General features: G+C 34.2%; 1 non-coding gene across 1 annotated transcript; it reads right to left on the bottom strand.

Moving 5' to 3' along the window:
• Positions 1-8,136: 8,136 nt before the first annotated feature.
• Positions 8,137-8,243, bottom strand: LOC141710265 (small nucleolar RNA R71). The gene has a single exon (XR_012570794.1). It is a non-coding gene; the product is annotated as a small nucleolar RNA R71 (small nucleolar RNA).
• Between the last annotated feature and the right edge of the window lie 1,366 nt (positions 8,244-9,609).

Below are 9,609 nucleotides of genomic sequence, written 5' to 3'. Positions count from 1 at the left end.
ATGGTTAGTTTTAAGGACCCAAACTTGCTTGGATCCTTTGGCCTTTTTAAGTTTGTTAGCATTTGCAGCGGATTTAATATCAGAGTTTATGCTAACATGCTGTTTATCAGAACTTATATCAGTCTTTGCATCAGACTTTACACTAGAAGGAATTAAAGCAACTTTCTTCAAAGAAGGTTTTATTTGATAATAATCATAGTACAAACTATGATATTCCTTACAAGTATGAATGTAATGCCATAAACTACCATAATGAAAACAAGGATTATATGGCTTAAAACTAACAGACTGACTCATAACTCCTGACTTAGGAGGTAAAGAGTTTATATTCTTATTCTTCTTGCAAAAAGAAGCAAGATGGTTAGAGTTTCCACAATTATAACATTTTTTTCTAGGAGCATTAGGAACAGGCATATGATTATTGCTTTTATTCACACCTTCCTTTCCATTCCTATTTTTCCTAGCTTTCTTTACCTTGCTGACATTCCTTATTTCTTTCAGCTTATGCTTAAGCTGCTTCTTGGTCATTAAGCCTATGTTAACTTCAGCTGGTTTATCCTATTCTAATTTGTTAGAAGTTGACTTTTCCTTAACTTCTGCTACAGACTCTTTCATCTTTTCAGAATCAAACTTTACAGTTTTAGCTACAAACTTAACAGGATTTACCTTTGGCTTAGCAGTCTGTTTAACAACAATTGGCTTGATTTGTTCGGTTCCTTTTTCACTTTTATCATCTCCATAACCTAAGCCCTATTTCCAGTATCCACTACTTAATAAGTTCTGAGTTGTTCTGCCAGAGTTAGTCCAAGTCCTGATAATCTCTTTTTCTTTTTCTAACTCAATTTTTAGAGATTGATTTAATTTTAGCACTTCATCTCTAACATAAAAATCATCATCTCTTTCTTTCTGAGTTTGATGGAACATAACTAACTCCTTTTCTAAATAGTCATTCCTTTTCTTATAAGCAAGATTTTCAGAAGTTAATCTTTCACATGTTAAAGTTTGATCTCTGTAGCTAATAAACATGGTTTTAAGATATAATCTCAACTCAGTAATATCATCAGTATGAAAAGCATAAGTTGTTTGAGGTACCTTCAATTCAGCAGTTTCAAGGCTGCCATCAGCATTTGCCATTAAAGCATAATTCACCTCATCTTCAGAATCTGAAGAGTCTGTCCAGCTTTTTATGACAAGTTCCTTGCCTTTTTCACTCTTTCCTTTCTTACAGTTAGGAGATATGTGGCCTCTTTCACCACAATTGTAGCATTTGACATTTGAGTTGTCTCCTCTGTCAGACTTTGCACTTTTGCCTTCATACTTTCTGAACCCTTTCTTATCAGAACTTCCACCTTTCTTGGAAAACTTCTTTCCCCTTCTGAATTTCCTGTAGGCTATCTTTGTGATACCCTTCACCATAAGAGCACACAATTTCATCATCTCTTCATCAATATTTATTTCAGGTAAACTTTCAGTTCCTGAATCATCATCATCAGAACTTGATAGAATCACATTATGATGAGAGCCTTTCCTTTGCGTTTCTTTGAGACAACCACCTTGGGGGATTCCTCCTCAGCTTTAAGAGCAACTGTCCTTGACTTTCTCCTATATCTCTTGCTCCTTTGATCCATCTCAAGTTCATAAGTCTTGAGCATATTATAAATTTCATCAAGAGTAGTTTCATCAAGAGCATAGTTGTCTCTTATAGTAGTAGACTTCAAATCCCAACTTTCAGGAAGAGCTAAGAGGAATTTTAGATTTCAATCTTCAAGATCTTATTCCTTGTCCACCAGTGACAGATCATTCAAGAGTTTGACAAACCTGTCATATGAGTCAGTTAATGACTCATCAGATTTTGAGTCAAAGTGATCATACTCTTAAGTGAGTATAGTCCTTCTGTTTTTCTTGATTGTATCAGTTCCCTGGCATCTTGTCTCCAAAGCATCCCATATCTCCTTTGCAGTCTTGCAATGAATTACCCTGTTTGACATGACATTATAAATGGCACTATATAGCAAATGCCTTACCTTTGCATCCTTGGAAATGGATGAGATATCTTCAGTTGTATACTCACTTTTCTCCTTTGGTATGGTCTTTGCTGGCTAATCTCAAACTACAACAGAGAGCTTGGTTGGCTTATATGGTCCTTCATTAATTCTGCCAAGGTATTCTGGATCTGTAGCTTCCAGAAATATAGCCATCTTCACTTTCCATATGGGATACTCAAAAGGTCTCAGTATGGGAACCCTAATAGTCTCATATCGACTGTGCGTTTGAGTCTTTTGAGTTTCTTCAGTTTTAGTGGGCTTGGTTGGAGTTTGTTCTTCTTCAGACATGATTGTTTGGATCTTTACTATATGTGTGTTTACAGATAAGCTCTGATACCAATTGTTAGGTCACACAACACTGTAGAAGGCGGTTGAACACAGTGTTATTACAATCAAATCGATTTCGAACACAAGTAACAGTAAACAGATATATTCAATATAATAAACTCTGTTACAATGAAACTGTTCTCTCTTAGTGATGAACAAATATCACTAAGAGCTGCTAGGTTACAATGTATGATCTTCTCGATAATGATAACATATATAGTGTAAACCTATGTCTGTGTTTTTATAGTACACAGTTACAAGATAACTTCTAATTGATATGGAATATAATTTTGTCTCCTAAAATATATCAATCAGATATCTTATACAAGTCTTCTTATCTTCTAACTCTTTCCATGCATATCTTCTTTTGTTTTAGTCTCAATCTTCTATCCTGTAAATCAGCTTCCTTCCCTAACTGTAAGTCCTCCCGCACTTAAGTTCTGACATAACCTTAAGTTCTGATATGACCTTAAGTTCTGACTTCCAGTAAGTATTGATTCCAGTAAGTACTGATATTTCCTGTTTGTTAAGATCTAAAAACTAAACATGAAACATATTAGACATGACATCTCAAATATATCTAACACAGATGTTCATAAAAAGATCAGAAGAGCTCAAGGCCAAAGGAATGAGTAGCTCTAAGGATGGGAAATTTCTAAACATCAAAGTTGGTGGATTATCAAAATTTAGGATTGATTTACTAGATAGTGGTTATCCAAAGGTTGCAAGACAAAAACTTGTAGAAGCTCTAAGTGGAACACTTATTATAGAAGAACTGGAAATTTTTGATCACTTGAAGGATGTTCTTAGGGAAGAAGCAGATACAAAAATTATTTTTACCTAATACTTGTAACCATTAAACTTTTTAAATCTCCTAATGTATAAAAGTTGTAATTCTATCAATCTTTATGTATTAATTTCATTTTCCATTTTTTTTAACTTGGGGTTAGTCTTGTTAACAGGCATAAATTTGTGTTAAGCAATCTTCTCACAAATTGGGGGAGATTGTTGTGCAAGACATGCATATACATTAATAAGACTAAGTCAAATTGACAACCCTAAGTAAGTTGTATTATAATCTTAGTTTGCATTTGTACTTGTAACATTTAAAGTCTGTAAAAATGTAAAAGAGCAGACTGGAGTCTTTTTGTTTAAACAGTATCAAGCCTAAGAATTATATCTGTAAAATGATCAAGAAGGTCATGCCTCAGAAGAATTTTGAAGAAGTTTGGAGTTGAATAAATCTGTTTGGATAAAAATATTCTGTCAAGATCTCTACAAGTCACAGATTTAGTGTTATAGAGAAGTCACTCGAGAACTCAAAATTACTTATCGAGAAGTCAGAAAAGCTTATAGAGAACTCACAGAGATATCGACAAGCCAAATTGAAGACATAAAGATTGGAGATATCGACAAGTCATTTCTTCACTAGAGAACTCAGAGTTATCGACAAGTCAACATTCATTAGAGAACTCTGATTTATCGATAAGTCAAATTCCACTAGAGAACTCAGAGATATCGATAAGCCAAAATTCACTAGAGAACTCTGAGTTATCGACAAGTCAAATTTGACTAGAGAACTCTGAGTTATCGATAAGTCAATAAACTACTAGAGAACTCAAAGATATTGATAAGTCAAAGTGAAGATATGAAGACTAGAGATCTCGACAAGCCAAATTCTCTTATAGAGAACTCAGAGACCTCTACAAGTCAAATTTACTATGGAGTATTAGAGATCTCGATAAGCCAATATACTTATCGATATGTCAAGTTCTCTATAGACCAAATGGAGATCTCGAGGTAAAATCTCAAAGTAAAAATTTGCAGACCAGTTCAATATCCAAGATTCAAAATCAATAAACAATCCAAACAGCTGGATTGACAAGTCTACAAAAAGCATCTTGAAGGATGTACAAGATCAATGGTGAAGATTAACTGATAAAGGAAGATCAAAGTAAACATATGCGAAGCCAGAAATAGAAGATACACTTTTCCTAAAATGGAAATGACAGGTGACAGTATACTAAAGTTAATAGCATGTCTTATTATACACTATGTAAACCGGTAGTTAACTAAATTATAAAGTTAACACTGGACCTTTAGTTAGTTGTAACAATTTAGATAAAAAATCTTGTAATACTCTCAAGGAGAAGCTAAGCTCTTTATCAACAAAGAGCCTAGAAATTTTATAGCAAAACATTCTTAATTTTAATATAAAATTAAGTGAGTTCTGAAAAGATCTGTGTTCTTTATTATTGCATGTTTAATTTCTGTAGTAACACATTTTACTACAAGATTTATTTTACTTTGTTCAACCATAAAAAGCTCAAAAGAAAAGCTTAAAAACAGTAAAACACATTCACCCCCCCTCTGTGTGTTATTTATTTCCTAACATTTACAAATCAATTTTCCATTATCTACTAGTTAATTTATTTCTTAAATAAACAAATCAAATTCATCTTTGATATTATTAGTAAAATAGAAAAGGGGAAAAGTGAGCTATTGATCATTGGCGTAGAACGATACATATTTACTCTACATTACAAATGACACGAGATGGTTTAAATTGAGTAACATTAATTTTTGGTGTCTCTGTAGAGGAATTGAATATTGTTTTTCACCCGGCTTCAATTTTGATGTAAGTTTTATTTCTTATGTTTACCATGTTCACACAATGAGAATCTAAAAGAAGGAGAATAATGAATTTATGCTTAAAGATTTCAATATCAACAACATGAAAATGATTCTTTGTACTATATATTTTATATTAAATATTCTCATGTACTTATCATTTTTACTATGATAATGGTTGGGTAGATTATTATTATTGTGTGACTATTTTAAAGTCCTAAACTTTATGACAATTATACAGTTTTGAATTTTCGAGATGTGTTCTTGATTGTACTTATATATATGTCAAAATCTATAAAGATTCTTAAATTAAATATAATCTGTGGTCATTTAAAGATGTTCTATGATTGATGTATTTTTAAAGTCAATTGGTCTTTCTTTCTATGTGGTCATGTGATTAATTGTATAAGTGTGTACTTCGTTTTAACCTTTATATATGATCATGGGGTTTATACATATAGCATAAATTGTTTATATGCGGTCATGACAAGTTCTCTCTAAGTATCTTTTAAAATATCTCAAAAAATAGAACCATGTCATGAGTTTAGGGTTTATCTACATGCTTTATGCTTACTGTTATGCTCAAAATTTGGTATAAGTAATATCCGGGTAAAAAATGGGTCAACTGAATGAAATTAGGGCATTAATGACAGGATTAAGGAAAGGTAGGGCGGGCCCATTTTCCCCAAGAATCAAGGGTGCGCCCTCCGTGATGAACGGATCGAAGATGCCTTAAAACCTTAAGGCGCGCCCTAAGTGGTTATACAAGCAGCAGATGTAGGCCTCAAGGACGCGACCACTATGTCGTGAATGGTTAGGGCACACCATCTGTGAGGATTTCTTGAGATGGCCCTGACACATAGAAGTATTAGGGCGCGCCCTCATTAAAGGAAATGGATTGGGAGTGAACTTTAACATATTACTTGGACGAGTTCTTTGGATGCTTCGAGGAGGAAAAAGACTATTATTACTAACATTTTTGCTGCATGTGTCCTATTGCAGAACTCATTTGTGTAATGCAACTACGAAAAGGCGGTGTTCGTGGTCAGAGACCTCTAGGGGTATGCATGGTGTTAAGTGACACTTATATCCACTTAGAACGCTTCGTAAAGACTTGAATTGGTGTTTTGTACTCAAGTTATTTCTGTTTATGATGTGTTTTCGTAGTGTTTTACATTTATGGGCATAATCGAAAGAAGGATTGGATATTGCATAATTTATACTTAGAAGAGTGTTAAGATGGAGCCTCGGTCGAATGTGCGAAAGAAACCAACAATTAAAGTCAAGAAAATAAGAAAATCCAGATTTTCTAGAAGGTCAAGGTGGCCGCACTCCACTTGGGAGCGGCCGCGCCCGTTTGACAGAAACTCAGATCGGCCGCGCTGGATCTGGGGCGGCCGGGCTAGGTCGAATTTCCAGAATCTTGTTTCTACTTGAATTTTGAGCGTTTGAAAGCCCAGGACGTCCAGAAGCCTATATATATAAATAAAAAGACATTTTTCATAGAGAAGAAGAAGAAGGAGAGAGCGGAAAGAAGACCTAAAAGCACAATATAATGAAGGAGAAGAAGATCTTGTTTTTACTTATGATTCTTTACTTAAGTTGTAATCTTGGATGCTTGTTTTCTTTGTTGTTTGACCTAATTCTCTTGTTAACATACTTTGTTATTATTATTATTCAGTTATTTCAGACCTAGTTTATCTTAGTTTATTTACCATGCTTTCATTGGCACCCATGGTGACGATGAGTTTGGTTATGAACTAATCGTTATCGGGGGGTTCTAACGGATTTAATTATGGATTTATATAGTTAATTTGTTTCAATATCTTGGTGTGTGGTGATTGATTGATATCCTAGTATTGGTTGTGCTTATTCGTCTTATGTGTGTAGGTAACATATAAGATAACATGTTAATCTCTATTGAAGCGACAGTGAATATAGAGGTTTAGAACTTGCCATGCTAGCATAGGTTCATGTATTTATTATGCATGATTCGTAGGTAATTTTAACCATCGTACTTGCCCTATGTAATCATGATAGATAACTTGTTTATTAAACCTATATGTTGTCAAATTCTATAGACATATAAGGTCTCAACATAATTGGTGTTTATTCAGCTTCTATCTCTTTTGTGGATGTCTGGTAGTAGGGTATTCGTACAACGAAAGTTGGCGTTTACTAGTTTCGTGTTATATGATTAGTTGTCATCACCATTACATGCTAAAGTTAAGAACAATGACTTTGAATGAAGTATTTAATGAAGTTAGAATCTCATGTTTGTCTCATATAGTTAATTCAATCACTTTTAATCTCTTAGTTAATTGCATGTTAGTTTAATCTTAGTTATAATCACCTCAACTTGTTATTGTCTTAACATTGAGCGATAGCCATATCATTGTTGCATAGGTGCATAATCTTAAGTTAACAAAAAAGAGTCTCCGTGGGAACGAATCTGATATATATCTTATAAAACTTGCAAACGCGTATACTTGCATGTAATTTTATCGCATTTTTTCGCCCTAACAAGTTTTTGGCGCCGCTGCCGGGGACTTGGTGTTAAATTAGTTTATGTGCTTGACATCAATGGTCGTTAAAATTCACTGACTCGGATATTTTACTTGTTTGCTTGTTGGTTGTTTCAGGTACTCTAGAGATCGTGTATGCGAACACGTTCTCAATCTCATAAGGAAGCACTGGAAGAAGTCGAAGTAGTTGAAAAAGTTGAAAAGAAGTTGTTATTGCAATGGGAGAACCAGCAGCGAATCCGAAGGCTTTGATGGATTACTCTCAACCGAAGATCAATGATATACAATCTAGCATTTTCAGACCAGCCATCGCGGCTAATACTTTTGAAATCAAATCTAGCACGATTCAGATGGTGTAGAAATCAGTCCAGTTTGGGGGTTCTCCAACAGAAGATCCCAACATGCATATTAAAGATTTCATCGAGATCTGCGACACTTTCAAATTTAATAATGTTTCTGAAGATGTTGTTAAGCTAATGCTTTTCCCATTCTCTCTGAGGGATAAAGCTAAGTGTTTGTTGCATTCTCTACCACCAGGCTCTATTACTATTTAGGAAGATCTTGCTCAGAAGTTTCTTACTAAATTCTTCCCTATGGCAAAGATAGCTGCAATTAGGAACGCTCTTACTCAATTTGCATAGCAATCGGGAGAGTCTTTATGTGAAGCTTGGGAGCGCTTTAAGGAGATGCTTAGGAAGTGTCCTCATCATGGAATTCCTGACTTGATGATTATCAACTGCTTTTATAATGGTTTGGGAGCACAGTCTAGACCCATGCTCGATGTAGCATCAGGTGGAGCCTTATGGGCTAAAAGCTACGATGAAGCTTCTGAGTTGATTGAACTGATGGCTGCTAAAGAATACCAGAACCCAACTCAAAGACTACCTCAAGGCAAGGTAGCGGAAATTCTGGAGGAAGATACAGCTACTGATATAGTTGCTCAGCTGAAGGCTTTAACGATGAAGGTGGATTCTTTGGCTAATTATGGAGTTAATCAGATCACAAGTGTCTGTGAGCTTTGTGCTGGTGCACATGAGATGGAGCAGTATGCTATATCTAGTGAATCAGCTCAGTTTCAGTGGTCGCAGCAACCAGTTCCTGCCACTTATTGTAATATCCCATATTTTCAAATATTATTACTATTATTATTTGGAATTGTTTATGTGATTTTATGTGAATTTTAGTGAATTTTCTGGTAATTGGAATTGATGTTGGGATGTTTATATATGATATTATTTGAATATTTTAATTTTTAAATGTGTAGATTAAAATATAGATAATTGTGGTATTTTCTGGTAATTTTTGCAGTGTTATATGATTTTATAATGATTTATGAATTATTAATTATTTTCTGAATAATTACAAAACTATTTTATAAAGCCGGGAATCGTCCGACTTCAACTGTTTTGCATTTTTATAACCCGAAACTCTTCTGAAAACTCCTTCCTAACCTAATATGGTAACTCCGGACATTTTCCATGTTTTGACTTTTTCGATCCGAATTACGGTTTGACATGTGCGCGGCCCGGCGCAAGATTTTCGATACGATAATCATTTCGGTGAATCAACAAAACCCGTATTCTCGAAAGACGGGATATTTTTATATTATTTTTCGTATAAAGTGTTTTATAAAAAGCCCGGTTTGGATAATTATCCCATATGGGTATCAAATCGGATCATTTTTGCAGTTACTTAGCGGCTAAGTAATCTATTTTCCGACCCGATATGATCCAACGGGATATTAATATTCGATAAGTATAAATAGCACTTAAGTATTATTTATTTATTATTTAATAATATAAAAATCAGAGAAATATATCAAAAATCAGATTTTCTTTCCAAAATTAGGAATTAGGGTTCATGGTGCTCTTGGAATGAATCAATGATTTTGAGATGATCCGGGAACCAAATAGTGTCATATTTGTAATCAATCTGATGCTCTTGACAAGCTCTATCTAATTCTACCAACAAAACATTTCTCAGGTTCGTAAAATTTAAAATCCGATTTTAGGGTTCTTACTCGGAATTGGGGCTTTTTGATTTAGAGATTTTTGAATGATTTTGATGATTGGGATAGTTTG

This window comes from Apium graveolens, chromosome 2 (genome assembly GCF_009905375.1).
Source record: "Apium graveolens cultivar Ventura chromosome 2, ASM990537v1, whole genome shotgun sequence".
In the NCBI taxonomy this organism is placed as follows: Eukaryota; Viridiplantae; Streptophyta; class Magnoliopsida; order Apiales; family Apiaceae; genus Apium; species Apium graveolens.
The sequence above is the reverse complement of the archived record's forward strand: the minus strand, read 5'-3'. Positions and strand labels throughout refer to the sequence as shown.